This window comes from Schistocerca piceifrons, chromosome 4 (assembly GCF_021461385.2).
Source record: "Schistocerca piceifrons isolate TAMUIC-IGC-003096 chromosome 4, iqSchPice1.1, whole genome shotgun sequence".
NCBI lineage: Eukaryota > Metazoa > Arthropoda > Insecta > Orthoptera > Acrididae > Schistocerca > Schistocerca piceifrons.
Genome location: NC_060141.1, coordinates 127321800 through 127341476, shown reverse-complemented (window position 1 = coordinate 127341476; position 19677 = coordinate 127321800). Strand labels below are relative to the sequence as shown.

The 19677-nt window shown below is 42.6% G+C and overlaps 1 pseudogene; it reads left to right on the top strand.

Annotated features, from left to right (window-relative positions):
• The first annotated feature begins 818 nt into the window (after positions 1-818).
• LOC124796884 lies at positions 819-936 on the top strand (annotated as a pseudogene).
• The last annotated feature ends 18741 nt before the right edge of the window (positions 937-19677 follow it).

Genomic DNA, 19677 nt, shown 5'->3' with positions numbered 1-19677 from the left:
TTTCACCTCATAATTTTGAGCAAGATGCTACACCAGTCAAATGTCAGTGATATTGAATTGTAATTCTGTGCATCATTCTCGGTATCTTTCAGTGTATACTATTGTGACCTATGTTTGTTTCTAAGCACTAGGACTAGCATTTAATTCGGGAGCCTTATTGTAAACTGCGGTTAAGAGGGGGACAACTCAGCAGTATAATCTGTATAGGCTCTCATAGGGATAACGTCGGGTCTAGGGTGTCATTCAGTTTTGGACATTTGAGCTGTTTTTCAACGTCAGCGACAGACACACTTCGATCACTCCTGCTTACAGTGATATCAGAACTAAACTGATACTTTTCACCTGGATCGTACTTTGCGAAGGAAAATTTGAAAACACAGCTCAAATTATGTGCTTATGCATTGCTACACCAAATTTTTGTTCTTCTGTCGCTTGCTTGTGCGAGGCTCATTTTGGTAACAGCAACAGCGTTAAAATGTGACCAGAGTTTTTTAATGTTTTGTGAAAAGCATTCAGCCCGCATCTCGTGGTCGTGCGGTAGCGTTCTCGTTTCCCACGCCCGGGTTCCCGGGTTCGATTCCCGGCGGGGTCATGGATTTTCTCTGCCTCGTGATGGCTGGGTGTTGTGTGCTGTCCTTAGGTTAGTTAGGTTTAAGTAGTTCTAAGTTCTAGGGGACTGATGACCATAGATGTTAAGTCCCATAGTGCTCAGAGCCATTTGAACCATTTTTTTGAAAAGCATTCAGTAAAATTCTGTTACGATACTCTTCGAGTGCTTTTAGCATTGCCATTTTGCATCTATTCTTATGATTTAGTTAGGCAACGGCCTTGCCGCAGTGGATACACCGGATCCCGTCAGATCACCGAAATTAAGCGCTGTCGGGCGTGGCCGGCACTTGGATGGGAGACCATCCGGGCCGCCTTGTGCTGTTGTCATTTTTCGGGATGCACTCAGCCTCCTGGTGCCAATTGTGTAGCTGCTCAACCGAATGGTAGCGGCTCCGGTCAAAGAAAACCATCATAACGACCGGGAGAGCGGTGAGCTGACCACACGCCCCTCCTATCCTCATTCTCAACTGAGGATGACACGGCGGTCGGATGGTCCCGGTGGGCCACATGTGGCTTGATGACGGAGCGCTTATGCTTTAGTTACGGTAACTGTTTTGTGCGGCAGTCACTGATTATTCAGAAATTTCTTAACAGACGCCTTTTTTACTTACCTGAGTATACTGTTCTTGGTCAACTATTCCTCTCAGAGAAAGAAAAACACTTTTAAATACACGAAAGTGTGTTTGTACACTTTTTTTGGAAATGACGGAGTCATAAAATACTATCTATACATGCAAGACAATGTCTGCCTGAAATTTGGAAAGGGTGTTGATCTTATAACGTGCGCGGCTTTTAAAAAGAGAATTTTCGAAATTTCACGCATACCAGCTTGAAATGAGGGATGAAATGTTTTCTGAAAATATATCCCTTTTAAGGCAGTTTGAAGCCAGACCTACGAAACTTTGTATTTGGTTTCTTCATTATAAATAAAGAAATGCATGTTTTATTAAAAATTTTTGGAATGGTAAGTGCATCTCTTTTCTAAAATAAAATATTGTTAAGGAAATGTTAAAAGTTTTTTTATAGCTACATCTATAAAAATTTTAATTTGACCTCTCGTATAAAACATTCTCGGATTTCTTTCCGCGTCAGTTTAGAGTTAACCTCGAGCTTTCGACGATTTTCACCATCATTTTCGTCATGAGCAACAGACTGTCAAAATTTCTGCTGTGGTGACCTCATATAGCCCAAAGATGGCTTCTAATAGGTAGGTACTTACGTCGTGCCTTTGCAAATGTTGTCAATGTCTGCGGTCGTGGCGCCACTGCTCCTACCGCAGCGTAAATAGTGAGACTAATATCTCCGGCTCTTCTCTGCATCGAGAGCTCGCTTCCATCCACCACTAAGATTACATCCGCCGTCACGGTTAAAGATTTTCTCACGCTTTCTCATTCCTACAGCGTCTTTAATTACAGTTTCCCAGTATGTGGGAGACCGGGACAAAACTTCTGTTTGGTCAAACAGAAGTTTACATTTGTTTGTGAGGATGTGCTCCACAGTTTTCGATTTTAATATGCCATTGATGTTCTGCACAGCGGCCGGGAACGGTACGGATGAACTGACCTATGTAACTGCTTCCGCACTCATACGGGATATTGCAAATACCTGAAATCCTGAGGCCGCGACTGTCTTTAACAGGGCGCAGCATCCGCTTTATCCTCTTAGGAGGTAGGAAAACAGACCTGATACCTCGTATTCCCAGGACTCTGTCTATTTTTCTGGATGAAGTGCCGCAAAAGGTAAGAAATGCAATCGCTGTCTCACACGTGAATGGTTTCCATGTTTGCTTTTCTTAGCGAATACCGACTTGATATCATGTGACCCATAGCCGTCTTTCTGAACACGTAATTCAAAAATGGCTCTGAGCACTATGGGACTTAACTACTGAGGCCATCAGTGCCCTAGAACTTAGAACTACTTAAACCTAACTAACCTAAGGACATCATACACATCCATGCCTGAGGCAGGATTAGCACCTGCGACCGTAGCGGTCACGCGGTTCCAAACTGACGCGCTTAGAACCGCACGGCCACTCCGGCCGGCCACACGTAATTCAGGCGATTAATTTCGGAATGCAAGTGGTCCTCGTCAGAAACGGTTTTTGCTCTGTGTGCTAGTGTGTTTAAATGTGCTCCGATCTGTACTGGATGGTGAAAACTCTGGGCGCTAAGATGTAAGTCAGTGGTAGTCGGCTTCCTGTATACTTAGTGGCCGAGACGTCCGTCTGACCTTCGAGGTACCAGAAAATCTAAAAACAGCAGTCTTCTTTCCTTCTCCGTCTCGCAGTGAACTGGAAATTTGGGTGCATGCCATTTATACGATTATGGAAGTGCTCATGAACTTCTACGCCGTGTAGCCATAGCAAAAACGTTTCATCAATATAAAGATGAAGATGGACGAAGGGGAGCCGAATTTAATGCATGTTCCTCAAAATGTTCCATAAAATAGTTGGCCACTGCTGGAGGTGAGGGGGACCCCCATAGCCATTCCGTCCGTCATTTCATAAAATTTATCGCCGTACGAGAAGTTCATTATTGTCATAACATGTCGGAACTATTTTATCGTTTCAGGAGGGAAGTGGTGGTGCCACCCGTGCAGACGTTCACACCATCTACGACGGCGTGATGTAACCACCGAGCATTCTGAAGCCGCCTTAGGGCTGTGTAAGGCCACCACAGCAGGGATTTGAGAGTCACTTGCTCCTGACGAAGACGATGGTGGAAATCATCGGAAGCCTGAGATTTTACCCTGAACTGACGCTGCAAGAAGTCCGAATGTCTTATACAATAATGGCGTCGCGGAAGACTTCATTCTCATTTGGACATAAATAGAAACGTATTTCATTGTTTTTGGAAATTCAACTCCTAAAAGGATGAAATAGTGGATGAAATATTTTATGAAGATATATCGTTATGAAATCATTTTTAAACATAAAAGTATGAAATGAAACTACCTGACAGATTGAAACTGTGTGCGGGACCGAGACTCGAATTCGGGACCTTTGCTTTTCCCGGGCAAGTGAACTACCATCTGAGCTAGCCAAGCACGACACATGACCTCTCCTCACAGCTGTACTTCCGCCAGTACCTCGACTCCTACCTTTCAAACTTCACAGAAGGTCTCCTGCAGACCTTGCAGAACCTGAGTTCGAGCCTCCGTCCGGCACACAATTTTAATCTGCCAGTAAGTTTCATATGAGCGCACACTCCGCTGCATAGTGAAAATTTCATTCTGTAAATAAATGAAGGTTTGAATTTAGCTTCTCGATTGTAAGGAATAAAATACATGGCGGATTGTTTTTTGAAATTCATCTTCTATAGGAATGCAAAAGGGGATGAAAGTTATCTGGAAATATTTAATTATGCAACCATTTTTAAAGCTAAATCTATGAAAACTTGTATTTGTCTTCATTGTTAGAAGTAAAAAAAAAAGTATTGCACTGTTTTTGGAACTTCATTCAGTAAGAAAGTTCTGTAGCTAGATCTATGAAAATTAGTATTTCACGTCTCGTTTAGGTACACTATGTGATCAAAAGTATCCGGATTCCTGTCTGAAACCGACTTACAAGCTCGTGGCGTCCTTCATCGGTAATGTTGGAATTCAGTATGATGTTGGCGCATCCTTAGCCTTGATGACAGCTTCCACTCTCATCCACTCTCACAAGCATACGTTCAATCAGGTGCTGGAAGGTTTCTTGGGGAATGGCAGCCCACTCTTCACAGAGTGTTGCACTGAGAAGAAGTATCGATCTCGGTCGGTGAGGCCTGGCACGAAGTCGGCGTCCCAAAACATATCAAAGGTGTTCTATAGGATTTAGGTCAGAACTCTGTGCAGGCCAGTGCATTACAGCGATATTATTGTCATTTACCAAGTCCGCCACAGGCCGTGCATTATGAATAGGTGCTTCATCGTCTTGAAAGATCCATTCGCCATCCCCGAATTGTTCTCCAACAGTGGGTAGCAAGAAGGTGCTTAAAACATCAATGTAGGCCAGTGCTGTGATAGTGCCAGATAAAACAACAATGAGTGCAAGCCCCTCCATGAAAGACAAGACCACATCATAACACCACCGCCTCCGAATTTTCCTGTTGGCACTACACTCACTGGCAGATGTCGTTCACCTGCCATTCGCTATGCCCACACCCTGCCATCGGATCGCCACACTGTGTACCGTGATTGGTCACTACACACAACGTTTTTCCACTGTTCAATGGTCCAATGTTAACGCTCCTTACAACAAGCGAGGCGTCGTTTGGCTTTTAGCGGTGTGATGTGTGGCTTATGAGCAGCCTCTCGACCATGAAATCCAAGTTTTCTCACGTCCCACCTAACTGTCATAGTACTCGCAGTCGGTCCTGATGCTGTTTGGAATTCCTGTGTGATGGTCTGGACAGATGTCTGCCTATTATACATTACAACCTTCTTCAACTGTCGGCGGTCTCTGTCAGCCAACAGACGTGGTCGACCTGTACGCTTTTGTGCTGTACTTGTCCCTTCACGTTCCAACTTCACTATTAGATCGGAAACAGTGGACATAGGGATGTTTAGGAATGTGGAAATCTCGCGCGCAGACGTATGACGCAAGTGACACAGAATCACCTGACCACGTTCGAAGTCTGTGAGTTCGGCGGAGTGTCTCATTCTGCTCTCTCACGACGTCTACTGACTACTGAGGTCGCTGATACGGAGTACCTGGCAGTAGGTGGCAGCGCAATGCAGCTAATATGGAAAAGGTATGTTTTCAGGGGTTGCCGGATACTTTCGATCATATAATGTATAAAGAAATGTGTGTCAGGGTATGAAAGTCACTATGAACATATCACCATAGAAATGCGAAAGATATGATTAACAAAAACCTTGGACTCAAGATGCCATAATCGTAATTTAGTGAGAAGTACACTCAGAAAAGACCGTTTCCTTGGTTTTAACTAGCGTGAAAAGTACTGCAATTTGTGAGCAACATAAAAATTCGTATAATGGAAACGAAAACAAAATTCGTCTAGACCATACAGCATATTCGATCAAAGCAGCTGGCGCTAAGCTAGTTAAGAACATAATAAACACAGCCTAGACTGCATAAAATATTTTATTTTAAAAACGGTTGAGCATTGCACGGCTCTCGTTTATCCAATTTATGGTTTGTCATCTTCTATTACGGTACTGCCACCTCGTTTTCTTATTTCATTTTCTAGCGTCAGTAACATCCTGCCTTATTTGCCCGTGAGCAGCTGCAGCAGCAGCGCGTATCGATAAGTGCACTGCCGTACCATCTCTGGAGCGACCGATAGTATTTCCGGGTGGTCGTGTGTCACTCAGTCAGTTCGGAACGGACCAGCAGTAAAGTTGGGGACGGAGCGCCAGTGATGCGCCGACAGCCAGTGCTCGCCGACCGCTGGCGACTCACATGAACTGTCCGACGGAGGGGGATTGGAGCAGAACGACCGTTGGTTGGTCGTTCGGATGGTCGTCTCATCTGCCGCTGAATATTTGGTCCTTTCACCAGTTCCGGCCCTGGGCAGTTGGTCGGTTGGCGTGGAGCAGCGAGGAAATTTCCTCGACGCGTAGTTTGGCCGAGGCCGCTGGAGGCGTCCACGCGCGGTCGGAGTGTGTGGTGCTGTTCCCATTGCTACGAGGTCCGTGGCTCACCGATCCTGGACATGAAAGTGTGTACCAGCAAGTCACGACTGTTAACATTGTGTCGTTTGGATTTCGTTGTCGGCTGTTGGGACATTCCCTTGAGCAACAACGTGTGTTTTCAAGTAGGCAAATTTTAGCCATCCTCCGGTGGAGTTGAACTGTACTTGGTTGTTTTGAACTGAAGTGCACCAGCGGAATCTTCTGCCTTGTGGTCGTTAACGTTCCGGTTATGTGCCCTGACCAAATGTTCAAATCTGTGTGAAATCGTATGTTACTAAACTGCTAAGGTCATCAGTCCCTAAGCTTACACACTACTTAACCAAAATTATCCTAAGGACAACACACACAACCGTGCCCGAGGGACGACTCGAACCTCCTCCGGGACCAGCCGCACAGTCCATGACCGCAGCACCTCAGACCGCTCGGCTAATTCCGCGCGGCCTGCCCTGGCCGTTGACGTAAATTCAGGCAGTGTATTTTCCTCATGGCGTTGTCGCTATCCAGCACGGTGTGTAGTTTGACAGCTCAATGTATAATTGGTTGTGGGCGCCAATGCCTTGTACATTGTTCCATTGAACTCCCTGTTGTGTTCTGGTCGGGTGGAGCGGATGTTATCTTGTCAGTGGGTCCGTTGACTCTCTGTCGGTTGGGTTGTCGTCGGATCGAGAATGGATGGGCCGACTGCCTGTCTCACCTAAGCGAGCGTTAGTGTTTGAATTCCAGGCCGACTCTCGGAAACTTATGAGCGCCGTTGGGTGTACTGCCTTTTCTTATCTGTACTTGTTGTTTGTATTTGTATGGCGTCTAGCCGATTTTTAAGTTAAGGTTGTTTCGCTCTTAAGGTGTCAGATTGTTTGGGCCTTCAGCCTAATTGAAAGACCTGATTTAAGATAAAGCCTTCTGCCTTTTAAATTTCTGATTTTGGTTTGAGTCTTAAGTTATTGGCTTTCAGCCGATTTTAAATCAAAGTAGTCTTGCCCTTAAGGCATGAGTTTGTAGGGCGTATCCGCCGATTATTAATTTCTAAAAATTAATGCTGTGTTTTTATAAAGATATTCTTGGCTCATGTAATGTTTAGTCAAATAAATAAAGTTGTATGTTCCAGTGTAACTGACTGACATTTATTTTGGCCCCTTTCCACTCGTCCTGTCCTATGGGTTTAACAGGGCGTATCAACGGTGATAGGTTTCGGTCAATGTCTGATCATTGTCAGACCGGTATTCTGCAAAAGGAGTATGTTATTTTAGGGTACATGAAGATAAACACAACAGTAAAAGTACCACTACAATACGAGTAAATGCCATTGCTGACTGTTAGAGCTGGTTGTACAGAGCACTGACTGTTCAAGACTGATGTGAGGAGCAACTGCTACATGACCCGCACTTCCCGCCGCATAAGTAGTGACAGCTCCGCCCACCATCTCAAACGCTACGGCAATGACAATCACAACCATAAAATACGAACAAAATCTATAAAACGACACTTAGGAATTAAATACTTATATCACGACTACAGTTGTATAAATATGAAAATAAATAAACTAAATCCTCGCGAACAGGCCATGAAGGTCCAACGGTTCCGACGTGCCACCGTGTCATCCTCAGCCCATACGCGTCATTGCATGCGGATATGGAGGGGCATGTGGTCAGCACACCGCTCTCCCGGACGTATGTCAGTTTCTGAGACGGGAGCCACTATTTCTCAATCGAGTAGCTCCTCAGTTTGCCTCGCAAGGGCTGAGTGCACCCCGCTTGCCAACAGCGCTCAGCAGACCGGATGGTCACCCATCCAAGCACGACAGCGCTTAACTTCGGTGATCTGACGGGAACCGGTGTTACCACTGCGGCAAGGCCGTTGGAAATACGAAAACACGCTTGCATAAAATATAATAAAAGAACATGCAAAGGAAATGTAATAAAGAAATAAATTGTTAACATTCCAGATAGACACAAGGTCCCCTCTATGAGGGCTTGTGCGCAACCTATGTAGAGATAGGATGGTGGCCCACAAAGACGCCACCAGTAACAATGGTCGGTATGAAGAGCGATATGTTCCGATTTCAAGCCAAAGGTACAGTAGTATGGCTAACAACATGTGACTCGAAATGTTATCATAATTATACACAGAAAAGGTTATAAGGAAATCAGACACAATTCGAACAGTTCCAATGACGCTAAGAAAATATAAAGAAAATACCAAATAACAATAAGCAAAACAAAAATGACAACAGAAGCAAGCAAAAAGTGGTCTAGATCGTTTTATTATACACTCCTGGAAATGGAAAAAAGAACACATTGACACCGGTGTGTCAGACCCACCATACTTGCTCCGGACACTGCGAGAGGGCTGTACAAGCAATGATCACACGCACGGCACAGCGGACACACCAGGAACCGCGGTGTTGGCCGTCGAATGGCGCTAGCTGCGCAGCATTTGTGCACCGCCGCCGTCAGTGTCAGCCAGTTTGCCGTGGCATACGGAGCTCCATCGCAGTCTTTAACACTGGTAGCATGCCGCGACAGCGTGGGCGTGATCCGTATGTGCAGTTGACGGACTTTGAGCGAGGGCGTATAGTGGGCATGCGGGAGGCCGGGTGGACGTACCGCCGAATTGCTCAACACGTGGGGCGTGAGGTCTCCACAGTACATCGATGTTGTCGCCAGTGGTCGGCGGAAGGTGCACGTGCCCGTCGACCTGGGACCGGACCGCAGCGACGCACGGATGCACACCAAGACCGTAGGATCCTACGCAGTGCCGTAGGGGACCGCACCGCCACTTCCCAGCAAATTAGGGACACTGTTGCTAATGGGGTATCGGCGAGGACCATTCGCAACCGTCTCCATGAAGCTGGGCTACGGTCCCGCACACCGTTAGGCCGTCTTCCGCTCACGCCCCAACATCGTGCAGCCCGCCTCCAGTGGTGTCGCGACAGGCGTGAATGGAGGAACGAATGGAGACGTGTCGTCTTCAGCGATGAGAGTCGCTTCTGCCTTGGTGCCAATGATGGTCGTATGCGTGTTTGGCGCCGTGCAGGTGAGCGCCACAATCAGGACTGCATACGACCGCGGCACACAGGGCCAACACCCGGCATCATGGTGTGGGGAACGATCTCCTACACTGGCCGTACACCACTGGTGATCGTCGAGAGGACACTGAATAGTGCACGGTACATCCAAACCGTCATAGAACCCATCGTTCTACCATTCCTAGACCGGCAAGGGAACTTGCTTTTCCAACAGGACAATGCACGTCCGCATGTATCCCGTGCCACCCAACGTGCTCTAGAAGGTGTAAGTCAACTACCCTGGCCAGCAAGATCTCCGGATCTGTCCCCCATTGAGCATGTTTGGGACTGGATGAAGCGTCGTCTCACGCGGTCTGCACGTCCAGCACGAACGCTGGTCCAACTGAGGCGCCAGGTGGAAATGGCATGGCAACTGTTCCACAGGACTACATCCAGCATCTCTACGATCGTCTCCATGGGAGAATAGCAGCCTGCATTGCTGCGAAAGGTGGATATACACTGTACTAGTGCCGACATTGTGCATGCTCTGTTGCCTGTGTCTATGTGCCTGTGGTTCTGTCAGTGTGATCATGTGATGTATCTGACCCCAGGAATGTGTCAATAAAGTTTCCCCTTCCTGGGACAATGAATTCACGGTGTTCTTATTTCAATTTCCAGGAGTGTATTTTTAATATGTCTGTACACATTTAGGTACACTATTGTGTGTAAGGAGTAATAAATTTTTTTTAATCCACTCTATTTGATAAAACCAACTTCTGAAAACCTTCGGTAAGTTAACGTGTGAACCTTGTCGCAACACGAGCGTTAAGCACCAACACTAAATCAATGAAAAATGCATTTAACGGGGAAAGTGATTCGTACTAGGTCGTAAAGAGTGAATTTTTTAACCAACTAAATACTTGGAGTCACTTAATTGCATCAGAGGTTTCGAAATATTTCCACTGAAGCAGCTTTATGTAACGACAGTTCTCAATGCTTGTAACAGCTGGAGACTTGTTTATCCTCCAGACGTGAACAGTTTTACCTCAGTCGATTAAAAGCATACATTGATGATGTACATTTGCTATTCCTTGACACTGTAAGCTCAAGCAATCGTCGTTAACAATAAGTAGCCCTTAGCACTGAATGTCCATATAGCATTAAATAATCACTCAAATTAAAACAGTTAATAATAAATCTGCTTAGTTTCATGGCACTAAAATGCAGTCATGAACTGTGCGGCTGGTCCCGACGGAGGTTCGAGTCCTCCCTCGGGCATGGGTGTGTGTGTTTGTCCTTAGGATAATTTAAGTAGTGTGTAAGCTTAGGGACTGATGACCTTAGCAGTTAAGTCCCATAAGATTTCACACACATTTGAACATTTGAATTTTTTGAACATGGCACTAAAAGAATATTGATATTCTTCTGATATTGCAGAACGAGACCATCACATATAGCACAAGATATACCCAACAACAAATGCACATGCAGCAACCGAACGCCCGATAATAGGCGCTCTGCCTCTCTCTTCGATGCTGGAAGATTATGGTTACGACTTAAAGCATTTGTCAATAGTTAGGAATCAAAGTGCATGAAAGAGAAGCATTAATTGACAGGGGTGGAGACAGGATTGCAATACATTTCCCATGTGATTCAGTTTGCACCCTGAGCAGGCAGTGGAGGAAACTGAAAGACAAGTATTGAAAGGAACTGTAGTTTGATGATATAAAAAGTTTGAGGGTTTCAGACAGTACAGTAATTCTGACAGAGGCGGCGAAGATCTTGTAAGATCAGTTGAATGAAACGGATGACGCTTTAAAACGAATGTACAAGAGGAACTTCATCGCGAAAGTAAGACAAAGGTAATTGGATGTGGGTCAAGTCAAGCTGGTTAGCTTCGTGCCCCACAGATCATTTGCACTATGCACTGTAATGATATAGAATGACTAATTTTACAGGCACATCTCAATTTATTTGTAAATAAGGCTACATTCTGCACATTTAGAAGTCTTTCCCTGTTTTATTTTGTTTTTAGATTCATCATTATTATTATTATTTCTTTTCTTTCTCAGACGTAATGTCTGGTTAAAAATGGAAAGTGACGTGGACCTTGATGAAGCGTGACTGTACGGTGTATGTTACATTGCATTTAGCAACTTTCGGGTAATTGAACATGTATCAATAATTACAGATTTCTGTAGTTGTATATATACGTTTGGATGTAGCTGTATTGCGTTGATGTACTGGTGGATATTGTGTGGTATGACTCCTGTAGTTGATAGTATAATTGGTATAATGTCAACTTTATCCTGATGCCATATGTCCTTGACTTCCTCAGCCAGTTGGATGTATTTTTCAACTTTTTCTCCTGTTTTCTTCTGTATATTTGTTGTATTGGGTATGGATATTTCGATCAGTTGTGTTAATTTCTTCTTTTTATTGGGGAGTATGATGTCAGGTTTGTTATGTGGTGTTGTTTTATCTGCTGTGACGGTTATGTTCCAGTATAATTTGTATTCATCATTCTCCAGTACATTTTCTGGTGCATACTTGTATGTGGGAACATGTTGTTTTATTAGTTTATGTTGTATGGCAAGATGTTGACGTATTATTTTTGCTACATTGTCATCTCTTCTGGTGTATTGTGTATTTGCTAGTATTGTACATCCGCTTGTGATGTGATCAATTGTTTCTATTTGTTGTTTGCAAAGTCTTCATTTATTTGTTGTGGTATTGGGATCTTTAATAATATGCTTTCTGTAATATCTGGTGTTTATAGTTTGATCCTGTATTGCAATCGTGAATCCTTCTGTCTCACTGTATATATTGCCTTTTCTTAGCCATGTGTTTGATGCATCTTGATCGATGTGTGGCTGTGTTAGATGATACGGGTGCTTGCCATGTAGTGTTTTCTTTTTTCCAATTTACTTTCTTTGTATGTGTTGATGTTATTTGATCGAAAAGGTTGTAGAAGTGGTTATGAAATTGCAGTGGTGTAGCCGATGTATTTATATGAGTGATTGCTTTGTGTATTTTGCTAGTTTCTGCTTGTTCTATAAAGAATTTTCTTAAATTATCTACCTGTCCATAATGTAGGTTTTTTATGTCGATAAATCCCCTTCCTCCTTCCTTTCTGCATAATGTGAATCATTCTGTTGCTGAATGTATGTGATGTATTCTATATTTGTGGCATTGTGATCGTTTAAGTATACTGAGTTCTTCTAGTTCTGTGTTACTCCATTTCACTACTCCAAATGAGTAGGTCAATACTGGTATAGCATAAGTATTTACAGCTTTTGTCTTATTTCCTGCTGTCAATTCTGTTTTCAGTGTTTTTGTTAGTCTTTGTCTATATTTTTCTTTTAGTTCTTCTTTAATATTTGTATTATCTAGTCCTATTTTTTGCCTGTATCCTAGACATTTATAGGCATCTGTTTTTTCCATCGCTTCCATGCAGTCACTGTGGTTATCCAATAAGTACTCTTCTTGTTTAGTGTGTTTTCCCTTGACTATGCTGTTTTTCTTACATTTGTCTGTTCTGGAAGCCATATTTATATCATTGCTGAATACTACTGTTATCTTTAGTAATTGGTTGAGTCGTTGATTTGTTGCTGTCAGTAGTTTTAGATCATCCATGTATAGCAAATGTGTGGTTTTGTGTTGGTATGCTACAGTAATATTATATCCATAATTTGTATTATTTAGCATGTTGGATAGTGGGTTCAGAGCAAGGCAGAACCAGAAAGGACTTAATTACTCTCCTTGGTATATTCCACGCTTAATCTGTATTGGCTGTGATTTGATTTCATTTGAATTTGTTTGGTTGTGTGGTTTTCCAATCTTTCATTACTATGTTTAGGAACTGTATCAATTTAGGATCTACTTTGTATATTTCCAATATCTGTAGTAACCATGAATGGGGTACACTATCAAAAGCTTTTTGGTAATCAATGTATGTGTAATGTAGCGACCTTTGTTTAGTTTTAGCTTGATATGTCACCTCTCTTCCCCATGGACCATGGACCTTGCCGTTGGTGGGGAGATTTGCGTGCCTCAGGGATACAGATGGCCCTACCGTAGCTGCAACCACATCGGGGGGGTATCTGTTGAGAGGCCAGACAAACGTGTGGTTCCTGAAGAGGGGCAGCAGCCTTTTCAGTAGTTGCAGGGGCAACAGTCTAGATGATTGACTGACCTGGCCTTGCAACATTAACCAAAACGGCCTTGCTGTGCTGGTACTGCGAATGGCTGAAAGCAAGGGGAAACTACAGCTGTAATTTTTCCCAAGGGCATGCAGCTTTACTGTATGGATAAATGATGATGGCGTCCTCTTGGGTAAAATATTCCAGAGGTAAAATAGTCCCCCATTCGGATCTCCGGACGGGGGCTACTCAAGAGGACGTCGTTGTCAGGAAAAAGAAAACTGGCGTTCTACGGATCGGAGCGTGAAATGTCAGATTCCTTAACCGGGCAGGTAGATTAGAACATTTAAAAAGGGAAATGGATAAGTTAAAGTTAGATATAATGGGAATTAGTGAAGTTCGGTGGCAGGAGGAACAAGACTTATGATCTGGTGAATACAGGGTTATAAACACAAAATCAAATAGGGGTAATGCAGGAGTGGGTTTAATAATGAATAAAAAATAGGAGTGCAGGTAAGCTACTACAAACAGAATAGTGAACGCATTATTATGGCCAAGATAGACACGAAGCCCACGCCTACTACAGTAGTACAAGTTTATATACCAACTAGCTCTGCAGATGATGAAGAAATTGAAGAAATGTATGATGAGATAAAAGAAATTGTTCAGGTAGTGAAGGGAGACAAAAATTTAATAGTCATGGGTGACTGGGATTCGAGAGTAGGAAAAGGGAGAGAAGGAAACATAGTAGGTGAATATAGATTGGGGCTAAGAAATGAAAGAGGAAGCCTCCTGTTAGAGTTTTGTACAGAGCATAACTTAATCATAGCTAACACTTGGTTCAAGAATCATGAAAGAAGGTTGTATACATGGTAGAATCCTGGAGATACTAGAAGGTATCACATAGATTATATAATGATAAGACAGAGATTTAGGAACCAGGTTTTAAATTATAAGACATTTCCAGGGGCAGATGTGGACTCTGACCACAATCTATTGGTTATGAACTGTAGATTAAAACTGAAGAAACTGCAAAAAGGAGGGAATTTAAGGAAATGGGACCTGGATAAACTGAAAGAACCAGGGGTTGTACAGAGTTTCAGGGAGAGCATAAGGGAACAATTGACAGGAACGGGGGAAAGAAGTACAGTAGAAGAAGAATGGGTAGCTCTGAGGGATGAAGTAGTGATGGCAGCAGAGGATCAAGTAGGTAAAAAGACGAGGGCTAGTAGAACTCCTTGGGTAACAGAAGATATATTGAACTTAATTGATGAAAGGAGAAAATATAAAAATGCAGTAAATGAAGCAGGCAAAAAGGAATACAGGCGTCTCAAAAATGAGATCGACAGGAAGTGCAAAATGGCCAAGCAGGGATGGCTAGAGGAGAAATGAAAGGATGTAGAGGCTTATCTCGCTAGGGGTAAGATATATACTGCCTACAGGAAAATGAAAGAAACCTTTGGAGAAAAGAGAACCACTTGTATTAATATCAAGAGCTCAGATGGAAACCCAGTTATAAGCAAAGAAGGGAAAGCAGAAAGGTGGAAGGAGTATATAGAGGGTCTATACAAGGGCGATGTACTTGAGGACAATATTATGGAAATGGAAGAGGATGTAGATGAAGATGAAATGGGAGATACGATACTGCGTGAAGAGTTTGACAGAGCACTGAAAGACCTGAGTCGAAACAAGGCCCTGGGAGTAGACAACTTTCCATTAGAACTACTGACGGCCTTGGGAGAGCCAGTCCTGACAAATCTCTACCATCTGGTGAGCAAGATGTACGAGACAGGCGAAATACCCTCAGGCTACAAGAAGAATATAATAATTCCAATCCCAAAGAAAGCAGGTGTTGTCAGATGTGAAAATTACCAAACTATCACTTTAATAAGTCACAGCTGCAAAATACTAACGCGAATTCTTTACAGACGAATGGAAAAACTAGTAGATGCCGACCTCGGCGAAGATCAGTTTGGATTCCATAGAAATGTTGGAACACGTGAGGCAATACTGACTGAGGCAATAGACTTAGAGAAAGCTTTTGACAATGTTGACTGGAATACTCTCTTTCAAATTCTGATGGTGGCGGGGGTAAAATACAGGGAGCGAAAGGCTATTTACAATTTGTACAGATACCAGATGGCAGTTATAAGAGTCGAGGGACATGAAAGGGAAGCAGTGGTTGGGAAGGGAGTGAGACAGGTTTGTAGCCTCTCCCCGATGTTATTCAATCCGTATATTGAGCAAGCAGTAAAGCAAACAAAAGAAAAGGTATTATAATCCATGGAGAAGAAATAAAAACTTTGAGGTTCGCCGATGACATTGTAATTCTATCAGACACAGCAAAGGACTTGGAAGAGCAGTTGAACGGAATGGACAGTGTCTTGAAAGGAGGATATAAGATGAACATAAACAAAAGTAAAACGAGAATAATGGAATGTAGTCGTATTAAGTCGGGTGATGCTGAGGGAATTAGATTAGGAAATGAGACATTTAAAGTAGTAAAGGAGTTTTGCTATTTGGGGAGCAAAATAACTGATGATGGTCGAAGTAGAGAAGATATAAAATGTAGACTGGCAATGGCAAGGAAAGCGTTTCTGAAGAAGAGAAATTTGTTAACATCCAGTATAGATTTAAGTGTCAGGAAGTCGTTTCTGAAAGTATTTGTATGGAGTGTAGCCATGTATGGAAGTGAAACATGGACGATAAATAGTTTGGACAAGAAGAGAATAGAAGCTTTAGAAATGTGGTGCTACAGAAGAATGCTGAAGACTAGATGGGTGGATCACATAACTAATGATGAAGTATTGAATAGAATTGGGGAGAAGTGGAGTATGTGGCACAACTTGACAAAAAGAAGGGAATGGTTAGTAGGGCATGTTCTGAGGCATCAAGGGATCACAAATTTAGCATTGGAGGGCAGCATAGAGGGTAAAAATCATAGAGGGAGACCAAGAGATGAATACACTAAGCAGATTCAGAAGGATGTGGGTTGCAGTAAGTACTGTGAGATGAAGAAGCTTGCACAGGATAGGGTAGCATGGAGAGCTGCATCAAACCAGTCTCAGGACTGAAGACCACAACAACAACAACATGTCACCTCTGCATCTGTTATCAGTTGCTCTTTACATCCTCGTGCTCCTTTGCAGCAGCCTTTTTGTACTTCATTTATAATTTTGGTCTGTGTTCTATGTGGCACTATTTTCTGTGTAATGACTGCAGTTAATATTTTGTATATTGTTGGTAGTCATGTTATGGGGCGATATTTTGCTGGGTTTGCTATGTGTGCTTGATCTTTAGGTTTCAGATAAGGTATTCCTTGTGTAAGTGTATCAAGGACTGTGTGTGGGTCGGCAATGTAACTGTTAAATAATTTAGTTAGATGTGAATGTGTTAAGATGAACTTCTTTAGCCAGAAATTTGCTATTTTATCTTCTCCAGGGGCTTTCCAATTGTGCACAGAATTAATTGCTTGGGTGACTTCATGTTGCAAAATTATCTCTTCAGGACTTTGTGGTATCATCTTTTATGTGTCTGTTTCTGCTTGTATCCACCGTGGATGTCTGTTATGTTGTACTGGGTTTGACCATATGTTGCTCCAGAAGTGTTCCATGTCTGTTATGTTTGGTGGATTGTCTATTTTAATGTGTGTGTTGTCTATTGTCTGATAAAATTTCTTTTGGTTTGTGTTGAATGTTTGGTTTTGTTTCCTTCTATTTTCACTTTTTTTGTATCTTCCAAGTCGTTTGGCCAATGCTTGTAATTTCTGCTTCTTTTCATCTAATTGCTCTATCGCTTCTTGTTGTGAGATTTTACCTGACCTTTTTCGTATTTTGTCTGATATTTCATTTCTTATGAATTGTGTTAGCTGTCCGATGTCTTTTCTCAGTTTTTCTATTCTGATTTGTAGCCTGTGTTGCCATGCTGGTTTTGTGGGTTCCCTCTGTGTGTTGGTTGGTTCAGATCTCTGCCTAGTGTGTATATTTAGTGTAGTGACGGCTCCTATATTAACCAGTAGGTGTAACTCTTCCATAGTTGTATTTTCATTTATTTTGTTGTGTATGATTGAGTTGATAGTTGTTATTGTTGTTTCGACTTGTGGGTTATTTGGGGGTCTATGCAGGGATGGTCTAATGTCTGTATTTGTGTCTTTGTATTCTATATATGTCAGCTGAAAGTTTTCTTCTATATCTAACATGTGTGTCACTTCGTGTTCTATTTGTGCTTGTTCTGGTGGCTGTCTTAGATTTCGTTTTCCTCTGATTGTTTAACTGATGAGTGTTGTTCCTTGTTTGTTTGCTCTGGGACGTTTGAGTCCATTACTGTATTTTCTTCTTCTTCTGATTGCACATTATTTTGTTCCAGTATTTGTTGTACTGGTTGTTTGATGTTTTCTAATTCTGACTGGGGGATCCTGTTATTTTTGATTATTACACGGATCTGATCAGCTAGTCGTTGTTCTGTTAAGAATTTTAATTCTGGGTATCTGGTAATAAATGTTGTGTATACTTGTGATCTGTATCCAGTTGTGTCAGTTCCTAAGTCTGTTGCTTGGTAATAACTGAACATGAGGTGTCGGTTAACTTCATCTGACCATCTCATCCTCTATCTTTGTTTTCCTTCTAGAGTGGTTGCAGGAAACATATCCTGCAAAACACCTGTATTTGGATTTGAATAATTTTCCGTGTGGCTTGCAGTGCCGTTACCATCGTGGACGGGACGGGCATAGGGTTCAAGCGTCGTCCCCGACAGTGACAGCGCTTGTCCGAGGCTTCTTTAGTTCTGTCCTGAACCAACTAATCACACTAAAAGGGGGGTTAGCCCTATTAGTGGTTTGTTCTTTTCGTCGCCTTTTACGATTGGCAGAGAATACCGGAGGCTTATTATATTATTATTACTGTTATTATTATTATTATTATTATTATTATTATTATTATTATTGAATATGCAGACGTAGACCAGTAATTCCCATCCAACACATTTCCGCTTTACACTAATAGGAGTTCTGTATAATAACACAAGGAGTTGTCAAGGAGAAACTTTATATTTCAGATTTGAACCGCAGTCGGTTATTTACAAAAAACTTCGCGAGAAAATCGGTATACTCTGAAGCAGTTGTCAAAATGCCCAACTCATTAAAGAGGTGACCGCTAGATCAACGCGGGTGAGCACGACGTATTATTCTTTTCTTAGAACGCGGTTAAGCGCAATGAAGACTTTTTTGATTAAAGATAGATCAGTCCCCCCCCCCCCTCAAAAAAAAAAACATTATTCCATACAACACTACTGAATGAATCTGAATGAATGTATGTAAAATATGTCAACAGCGATCTAGTGCAAATGTAGCTGAACTAAGTTGTTTTACTAGTCTAGAACATTTTATTACATCTTTAATATGTCTGTACACATAGTCCATTAAATTCGGGCATGAAGCCGCGCAAGTAAAATTTCCTTCACTAATATTTGGGCCGTATATCGTCCGACCATCCTCAGAGTGAGTCACAAGACTGACGACAAGATGCCAAGCGCGGCCTTATATGCTCCACCGCAGCGGTACTGCGCATGCGGGTCACAGATGCTGGTCGGCGGCATAGAAATACGCTTAAACATGCGCAGCCTGTGGCGAAGGCGTACTTACATTCGATTCGCTTATCGATGTATGATCGGTGGCGGTGACGCCATGACGATTTCTCTATAGTTTAATTAGCCCAAGAGCCGAATTCTGTGCTTTGTCCAAATTAAAACCATTATTTCTATTTCTTAAATTATTAGCCAATCTAATCTCTATAGCTTCCTTGAATACAGATTCGCAAAAGGAAGAAGTCGATGTTAAAATCTTCACATCACTGTAATTCATGGAATGCCCTGTATCAGTGCAATGTTCGGCCGCAGCTGACTTGTCTGGCTGTAATAAGCGTGTGTATCTTCGATGCTCCACACATCTCTCATGACCAGTGAGTGTTGTTTGAACTAAAATTGAACGCGAGATCATTCGCAGAAAACCACTCAGTGACTGTTAAAACATTGTTGACCATTCTTTTCTGCTGTCTGTGTGCTTGAATTGGTTACAATATTAGTGTAATCCGCAAAAAGAACTATTTCTGATCGTTGTCTATTAAACACATGATGGTTTACATATACAAGGAACAGTGGTGCACCTAAAACTGAGCTTTGGTGTACTTCATACGTTATCACTCTCTAGACAGAGGAATCTCTCCTGATTGTACTGGTTGAATTACCAAGAACAGCTTTCTACAATATTTTTATTAGATATATTGTCTACTG